Genomic DNA, 9,876 nt, shown 5'->3' with positions numbered 1-9,876 from the left:
CGGCAAAGAAAACATTGTCATCATCTTCTACCTTCAGCGCGCCTAAGAAGCCCGACAACTCACCCACCTACGCATGCAGAGCCAGCAGAATGTTGACATTAGTCTTACAGCCTTCGACTACGTCACGTAGAATACCAGCCCGGTATTCTACGGTCGGCGTATCGGTGTCTGGACACCGATACGCCGACGTGGACTCAGTCAAATCTTCTTCGGCGATGCTTCCGCCATACAAGGTGCTTCAACGCCTCAGCCCTTTAGACTACGGGGCTATCTCGGATGGCACTACGAACTATCAGTAGCGCAGCGCACGACCTGATGTCCTTCATGTGGTGCGCCTTAAGTCGTTCTATGCATGTTCAGGAACCTGAGAACTCTTGTTTTTGCTTGATTTAGTATTGTTCTTTCTTATTGCATGCATGATTTCAGTTGCATGTTCTGTTTTAAGCATAGGGGCGATGCTCCTTCAGAGGGGGGCAATGACACGCGCATTTCTTTTTATATTACCATGTAAGTGGTACACTACACCTATAACCACTGCCTTGCGCAAATCGCGCCTGAGTGTCTGGGAACCTTACAGATTGCTTTAGAATCTTCCAGTAAGACTCTGCACCACACGCGAATGATAGAGTTTATTCTGGAACCAACCCGGTCGTCAACGAAAACGCTGGAATCTTCGATGCCGCAGGTACAAAAGGCTGACGCGCTTTGCTGCTGATCAGGACGACGACTGTTCTCATTGCTATCGGTGTACTGCGCGAATTGCTAGTACGTTAAGTTTTCCTTTTCCGGGCACAAGTGCACCAATATGAAAAGTGCCAGTCTTGCTGCACCCTTCTTCACCGTAGCAGCCACGTGACATTATATATAGGAAACAGGTGACCACGTGTTAGAAACGAACAGGCGCACTGGTGTATAGTTATCTAAGGTGCCCCTCTAGATGATAATCTATTTGCCCTTTTTGCACTGTTACCGGTGGTTGCGCGATACATTTGTCCTACGCCTTGTAGATGAAGCATGCTTCTTCAATCTCACGTGCGGTCTTATCAGTAAAACGCAGCAGCACCCCAGCCCTATATAGGTGGGGAGTGCACAAAGACGTACGACATGTATTTCAAGACGGCTGCCCTTTGACGCCACCCTCTAGTCCATGAGGCGCTTGTTGAGGCAACGCCCTGTTTCTCCTATATAACATTTGCCACACGAGAGGGACAGTGATAGAGCACCCGCTTCTCCCCACACTGCGCGAACGTATTCGCGCAATGTTTGAGGCGTGCCAAGGAACCGCAGTCCCAGTAACTCTTCTCTCCAGTGCAGCACAAACCCTTTCAAGCTTGTTCTTGGCCGACAACGAAACACCGACGCTGTAATTGGCGCCAACCTTCCTAAGGCGGTAAGAAAAACCATGCGCATAAGAATCGCCAGCCAGTTGGTTCTTACGCTCTTTGAGAACCTCTTGACCCAACGAACCCTTCGCCTCACCCTTTCCACACAAGTGCGCTAATGTGACCCCAGGATAGCCTGCCTCCCTAAGCCTGCCGAGTTGTTTTTGAAAACAAACACCCATCAAATGCGGGCATGTCTTCTTCAGAGTGGACGTTTGGCAGGAAACACCAATGCCATTTTTCGGAATCTTGAAATGGGCAAACTGAAACTGATAAATCAGTTCACCGAACGCGGGGAGTACGCCAACACGTATGAGACCCGCTATAGTTAATAACAAGGTCTAGGAACTGAATAGTGCCATTTCTTGGTTATTCAGACACCCTTCTACTTTAAATGCTTGAGCACATTCACTTTAGCGTCAATACATAGGTACTGATGAAGGAGGACAAGATAATTATCAACATCTCTAAAAGTTTTAATGGCGATATTCTCCTGACCTGACAAAGTTCCCGGTCCACTTTACATAAATAAATATCTCTTAATCATGGCGCTCCCTTCAAGCCTCTGTATACACCAGTCTTCCGTGTATAGACACCATCTTTCCACCCAATTACCGTTGAGGCCAAGAACAACAAAATAGTTTCAAATACGCCGAAACAGAAACACCACACCTGTTCTGAAACATGCACACGTCATTATTGTCCTGTAGGCAGTCCCCTACGTAGCTGACTCGACACATGCTGCCAGTTTAAACGTTCGGCAAATGGGCCAGAAAAGAAAAGGTTTGTCTCGTCTGTCTCTCAATGGACAACAGCGACCAGACCTTGTTCGAGGATCAAGAGCCAACAAGCTGGGACCTCTTGTGCACCGTATTCCTGAATATCTTGCGCATTATCATCAGCGAAGAATGGGCTGAGAAGCTGCGGGGTACCCGTGTGCAGCTTTCGAACGAGAACGTGCAACGAGGAGCTTGTTTCACCATGCTGACGCTAGCATAGAGAAGGCAGCTCGCTTTATAAGGCGGGGATCGAAGGAAGAACTGTTTGCCAGAAGTACGCCCCTGACGGTCAGAAAAATTATTTCGGGGGCCACAATAAACGGAAAGGCGCTTGAAATGCGTAGTTTGCAATAAAACCACCGTACGCCGCCGACGAATTACGAGATAAATAGGCGACAATCCGAGCAGCCCTGTAGCAGCCTGCGGCGCGGCCTCAACTAACCTCACTTGTCGATGTCGTATGCGAAGATATCCAGCATGCACTTGGCAGATAATGCAGCATGAGGCGCATGATATAAGCCGCCCTGCTACAGTCCACCTCAAAGGGACGCTAAAGTGGAACTATGAATTAATTTCAACGAATAAATTATTATTAGAGAACTCTCGAATAATAATTAGTAAAAAATTGGTTTTTAGTAATAAATAGGTTTATTACTAAAAGAGAAAATGAAGGTGAAAGATTCATTTCTGAAAATCCGCGCCAAGATCTCGGCACATGGAGTTGTGAGTGACGCCAGAGATTTTAAAGAGTTCCTTCACCGTTTGGCCACATGGACTAAGTATACAGCGCAGTGGACAACACGGACACCAAGAAGACGGGGACAAGCGCAGACCTCGCAGTATGCTTCGATCATGAATCACCAACTGGCTCAACCTTCCACTTTGATTGGCCAAATGAACTCAACAAAATTTTCTGAAACTTGGTACGGCAAGTCTGTGGCCCACTTAGAAGACACTTTACTTCATTTTTACCGATTAAAAACTGTGTAGGCCCCAGTACATGCCATCCCATTCTGACGTCTCAGCGAGTTGATGTGGCAATTTCAAGGTAGCATCACCAGCTGCATTTAATTTTTGCGCGTCTTCTCGCTTACCAGGCGTCTTCTCGCGGCATGGGTTGTGGCTTTGGCATTGTGAAAGGGTAATGCGCTAATATGAGAAAGATCGCTTTAGATGCGAAGCATCCGCACTCACACTACGCATGCGCAACTCTCCTCCTTCCCTCTCTCGAACAGCTGCGCGTTACTGTCTCCACTTCTCCACCAGCACCTGCTTGCGCTTCTCCTGAGTTCTCGCTTCTGCTCTCGCGGCGCATGCGCTACTCTCCTACTCTAGTCTCCTCTCCTTCAAGTGGCAGAGCGCTGCGCGCGTTCAGTCCAGCGCTTACTTCGGTTGACTCCTCTGAAATGCGGGCTCGACATGCCGATATTCTCTCCTGCGCAGCGCCGCGATGAGCGCCAGCGCATGCGCGTCCCCTCCCCCTCTTTCTCCTCTCCTACTCTGCCTCCCTCTCACGCGCCTGTCACGATGGCTTCAGCCTTGCACGAGTAGTGTAAGCTGACGAAATTATTTCTTATGCAAAGATGAACCGCTTGACAGGCACACCGGCAGGATGACAGTCACGAGTTGAACTGGGGCCTTTTCAGAATCAACGAGTTTGTGCCCGAGTTCACGCGTCAATCAGTTTGATTGACAGACGCTCGCGGCGAAAATCGTGTCCGCCCACCGCGTTTGCTCTTGCCGAGGATCAGTGCTCATGCCACAACGCCAGCGAGCGGCACGATTCATCTATGAGCATATTCGCACAGACTATGCACACACGCACGAAGAACTAAAGGTTATCTCATCACGTGGCTACGATGTCTCGCATTCAATTTCACCGCGCTCACGACGTACCACTCATGGATGGATGGATGCTATGAGCGTCCCCTTTATAACGGGGCGGTGACATGTCTGCCACCAGGCTCGAAAGAAAAAAAGAAAAAAAAACTTCCTTGTTTCATGTTGGCCTAATATCTTATCTACGTTGATTAAATCTATGTTATTATACGAAAAAAAATATAAATTCACGGTCCACCTCTCTGCCTCTTAAGGCAAAGTAACCTTATTTTCCCCATTATTTATTTTTGTACTTTATCTCTACTTTTCTGCCACCAATACACTAACCGTCTCTTACTTATTTCTATCGCGGACGTGTTCAGCTTTCCATTGTTGTCCCTAAAACCCAAGGCTTCATATAGACTCGTGCCCACACGTATACCTGGGTGAATATCGCCACATTCAATCAGTACACGTTCCATCGTTTCCTTAGTTCCCCCGCATCATGTACATTGTTCTTCTTTGTTACTGAATCTCGCTTTATAACTACTCGTTCTAAGGCAGTCCGACCTTGCTTTAAACAGTAAAGCGCTTCCCCTTGAATTATCATAAAACCTTTCCCTCCTTATTTTGTTTTTTTCCCTTTCGGTAGTTGCTCAGAACCGGCTTCTTTTCCATCGCTGTCATCCAATAAGTCCTCTCCGCATCTCTGACCTTCCGCTTAATGCTCTTTGTTGCCACTCAGAGCCATGAAGCAAGCGCCCTGGTGGCATTTGCGGCGAGAAACGTGACTGTTCACTTGTTTGTGGAGACATTGTTTCTACCGATTCGTTACTGCAGAAACATTTTCAGTCGTGTAATGTAAGTTGCAGTAACCTGTATATTTATTTATCTGTAGTATTCGAGAGAAGCGAAACAAGCTGCATGAGAGTGCTGCGTGTGTGCCCTTGTTGCCTTCGAGAATGGAAATTCCCATGCTGAAGGTGGAACGAAAGAACTTGCCCGAAAGAGCACAAATGCCCACGAACACGCCTGTGGGAGGCGCAATGTTCAGTTGGCAAAGAGAGAGCGCGACAATCACTGTGACGGCGCTCTACTGTTGGAATGTTGACTGAGTGGCGGCGTTGACGCGATTGCAAGCGGTGCTCCTTTGAAAACCGTTCGAAATGCCGCACATGCGCTTGTGACGCCGTGCTCGCTCCTGTAGCCGTTTTTATCAACGCTGCTATCGCGCGCTCTGCACTGTCTTCCTATCATGATCGCCGCCGTAGGGCGGGCTTGGAGCAAAGCCGTGTGCCCGAGAAGCGCGGGCCATCCTGCATTGCACCCCTGAGCAGCGCCGCGATGAGCGTCAACGCATGCGCGTCCTCTCCCCCTCTCGCGCACCTGTCGACCACGTTCCCCGCGCCCCCTGTGAGAAATAACGGCCAGGCTAGAGGGAAGACAGGACGCGCGTAGTGTTCCTCTTCGCGATCCACGACGTGAGGTTGGTAGCATGCCCAACGAACGCCAACGGAACGCGATCGTGCAAGTGCCCCGGCTTCGCATCGTCTCATGGTCCCCTTTAGCGGGAGATGGTGTGATTTTTTTTCTCTTTACTGTCCCTTTAACGTCACCCCTTCGCACCCCCGCCAAGACATCGGGCTGCCGCAATTCTCTCCTGAATCCATGCCGCCTCCGCCGTCCTGTTCATTCGAAAGCTTGCGCTATGTGCCGAGGAACAGTGATCGTTGGCACGCAAACGAGCGCTGCTCATTCTGCCACCACTACGGAGAAGCTACCTACCGCCGAATGCAGCATTGTGAAACTGGACTACCTGCTGTCGATGTGCGCAGCAAGGTGAACGACCCCGCGGTGAACGCTATCGCTTGATTACCTCGAAGCAGCAGAGTGACAACCGCGACAACCTCCATGTTCCCCGTGTGGCCACTACATATCGCCAAATCGCCGGAAGCACACCCGCTAAATCGGCACAGATCTGTCATAACCTATTAAGAAAGGCAATTTAAAAGTATAGAAAGCTTGGCGAGTTGGTATGAATACATTTAAGGAAATTTCCAGCGTGCCCACAACAGGCAAGAACGTCAGGAAAGACGACATACAAGCGCGAACCCACAGCTCAGTTTATTGGTGAAAAGGAAGTACACATAAATATATTTATGCGTACATCCTTTTCACCAATAGATTATAAATATATATATGAATCCAGGCTAGCTCAACAGCGCATGTGCGAGATAATACATAAATTCACATATGTCATGGCAATAAAATTTTTTGTGCAGAGGAGATATTGACAACACGCAGCAGAAAGTAAAAAAATATTAAAAAGTCAAGTAGCACTTAATAAGGTGAATTCCTTGGTGGTTAGTACAAATGAAAGCTGGCTTACGCAGATATCTGCACATGTTTTGATGTGAAATGTTTCAGTTCTTTTACGCGTGTGTTTATTTCGGTCATTAAACAAGATCTCAGTCTCGCACCACACAAGATGGCAATGACAGTTTTTCCAAAGATGGGCTAAGTGCGAGTCATTACTTTTGCCCAATGACTTCTGATGTTCTTTAAAACGAGTGTTAATGCAACGACCAATCTGACCGATATCAATATGGCTGCAGGTTAAGGGTAACAAAAACAGTGTTTCACCGCAAGGGCGAAGTAATCAATGCCAGCAACATATTGTCATGGTATACCAAGTAAGGCTGGCAGCTAACACTCTTGGATCCGATCTCGCGTAACTCCAAAACTATGGTCTAATAGAGTATGGTCGCTCCAGGGAGAGAAGTGTCTTCGCTTTGAGAGTGCAGTACCTAGAAGAGCATACGAGCCGTACGCTGATGGCTGCCGAATTAGCGCGCGCGCCAGTGACCGCACCCTTCGAATCAAAGTTCACAGTTGCTGCGCGAGCGACACTACCCCCCCTCCCCCCCTTTCTTCTTGCTCGTTCAAGAAAAGCGGGGCGTTTCCTCATGGCTTGAGCAACATTCGACGGCAGGTCTCAAACGCGAGGGGGTGTTATCGCACGTGCCTTCCGAGCGACGGAAATAGGCCGGCTCGTTTGACCTATGCTTCAGCCGCGTTCTTCGCCCCCACCCACTCGTGCGCTTTTACCCGCGAGTATAAGATACGATGCGCGGGGGGATGCTATCAGTTTGGACTTTATACAGGACATGATGCCAAAAACCCATCGAGAGTGTCCTTGTAATTGCTAACGCAATAATACACTACTCATATCCTGCACCCCACGAACTTAGTGATTTCTTTTGAAAGACAAGTGCACGTACCTTCTCTGTCAGTTTTCTTGTCCACCGCACGCCAGATATGCTGAATCTTGCTGGGAGCACTGACAACAAGATCGACGCCATACCAATTGGCAACGAGCATAAGCTCGTGTGAAAAACTATGGATGTACGGTAAAACAGCAAAGCGTTTGCTTTGTGTGTCTATCTTCGCTGTAGCGTTCTCTGGTTCAGCCTTTTACTATCCTACTGATCTTTTCAACCGCTCTACGTAGAACGCTCTCTGGGAATGCAGCCGATATCAGTGTGTTAATTTGACGCAAAATACACGCATTGTATGAATACACGACTTGAACGAGGCTGCCCTTCGGCAAGACACTGCAATTTAATTTTAGATGCGAAGTATCTCTTCCTCGGGGGTATGTAACGCGGCATGGTAATCCACACACGGCGTAGTAGTCCGCACTCACACTACGCATGCGCGACTCTCCTCCTTCCCTCTCTCCAACAGCTGCGCGTTACTCTCTCCACTTCTCTACCAGCACCTGCTTGCGTTTCTCCTGCGTTCTCGCTTCTGCTCTCACGGCGCATACGCTACTCTCCTCCGCTAGTCTCATCTCCTTCAAGTGGTAGAGTGCTGCGCGCGTTCAGTCCAGCGCTTACCTCGGTTGGCTCCTCTGAAATGCGGGCTCGACATGCCGAAATTTTCTCCAGCGCAGCGCCGCGATGAAGGTCAGCGCATGCGTGTCTCCTCTCTCTCCTCTCCAACGCTGCCTCTCTCTCGCGCGCCTGTCGACCGCGTTCCCCGCACGCCCTGTGAGAATTAACTTCCAGGCTAGAGGGAAGACACGACGCGCGTAGTGTTCCTCTTCGCGTTCCACAACGCGAGGTCGGTAGCATGCCCAGCGAACGCCAACGGAACGCGATCGTGCAAGTGCTCCGGCTTCGCATCGCCTCATGGTCCCCTTTAGCAGGAGATGGTGTAACTTTTTTTACAATTTTTCAATGGCGTGAGTTATTGTCGGGAATAGATTTTACTCATCTAGGATTATACATCAAGCAAATATTTCCGGATTTCATGTGCAGTGTCAAGTCAAGAAACTGCAACTGACTATTTTGGGCAACATCATGGGTGAACGGTGAATAAACGGCGTCAACGAAACAACCACAAGAAGAGCCAAGGACGTACGCCTACTAACAACTGGTTTTATTCGAGGCACACGGGGACATATATATGCTCAACTCTTGTCAGCTCTGATCACATGGTAACCATAAAATCGATAAACGTTGTGCGTGATGACGTATGTTTAAAAAAAAAACTGAATAGTGATTTGTGAAACGTGGTGTAAACAACTAAAGTAAAATGAACACGTGACAAAAGATGTATGACTAACAGAAAATTTCAATGCGCCAACATACTTCAACGAGCCAACATAGGAACACCCATTAACAGGCATTTCTTTTGCTTAATCCCGACCATGCGCAGTTGTCTCCAAATAAGGCGGGGGTTAACTAAGCGCTTCTAAAAACGATACCTCGCATTTATACAATGTTTTTGATGGATCACTAACACATTCCAGGTCCCTTTTCTTAATGAAGAAGGCCTCTTGCAGCTCGCGTGCTACGCTGTCATTACTTTTATCCAGCACCAAGGCGTCCTTTAAACGAGGAGAACATCCGCAGGCTTTACAATGGATGGCCAAATTGGACCCGGTCCCTTTATCAAGTGACCGCTCGTGCTCTCTCAACCGTTCGTTCAGGCAACGCCCCGTTTGTCCTATGTAGACCTTGTTGCATGTGAGCGGGATTTCATAAACGACACTTTCTTTGCACGTCACAAACGGTCTTACATGCTGGATTCCGCAAGTACTCTTACTTTTTTTACAATTATTAATCCGAGGGCACAGGGAGGCGAGCTTGACAGGGGCCGAGAACACAACCGGCACATTGCACTTATTGGCGACTTTTTTTAGATTGTGGGCTACGCGGTGAGAGTGGGGTACCACTCCACGGATTAGAGTACACTTTTGAACTCCCAAAAGATAATAAACTGCAATTTTTAGACATTCAGCTTTCCTTGGAAAGAAAAGGGGTACAATGGATGTACAACCCTCGAGCGCAAAAAGAACTTTTGTCCTATCAGTCGACGCACTCGAAGACAGTTAAAAGAGGGATTGCCACAGCGGCTTTGGAATCGGCTATCAAGAAATCCTGCGAGCCTTGCATGGGAAGCAGTTTTCGAGACCAGATCAAACGACTAAAGAAGCCAGGCTATCCTCAGACAGTGCTAACAGCAATAGTGAAGTCTCTTCTCCAGAAAATTAAAGGTAAGAAGAAAGGAAAAAGTACACCAGAAGAAACCAGGAAAGTAAGGCCTGTAGTGGTACCCTACTCTCACCGCGTAGCCCACAATCTAAAAAAAGTCGCCAATAAGTACAATGTGCCGGTTGTGTTCTCGGCCCCTGTCAAGCTCGCCTCCCTGTGCCCTCGGATTAATAATTGTAGAAAAAGTAAGAGTACTTGCGGAACCCAGCATGTAATACCCCTGACACACGGCCACTCTAAAGTCCTTTAGAAAAGGGGACATCTTCCGGAAAGGCGTTCGAGCGCAGTGACACACGACAAAGGAGTAACTCCCTTCCAGAAACGATCCTTTTCGGA

The sequence above is a fragment of the Rhipicephalus sanguineus genome, chromosome 1, assembly GCF_013339695.2.
Source record: "Rhipicephalus sanguineus isolate Rsan-2018 chromosome 1, BIME_Rsan_1.4, whole genome shotgun sequence".
In the NCBI taxonomy this organism is placed as follows: Eukaryota; Metazoa; Arthropoda; class Arachnida; order Ixodida; family Ixodidae; genus Rhipicephalus; species Rhipicephalus sanguineus.
The sequence above is the reverse complement of the archived record's forward strand: the minus strand, read 5'-3'. Positions refer to the sequence as shown.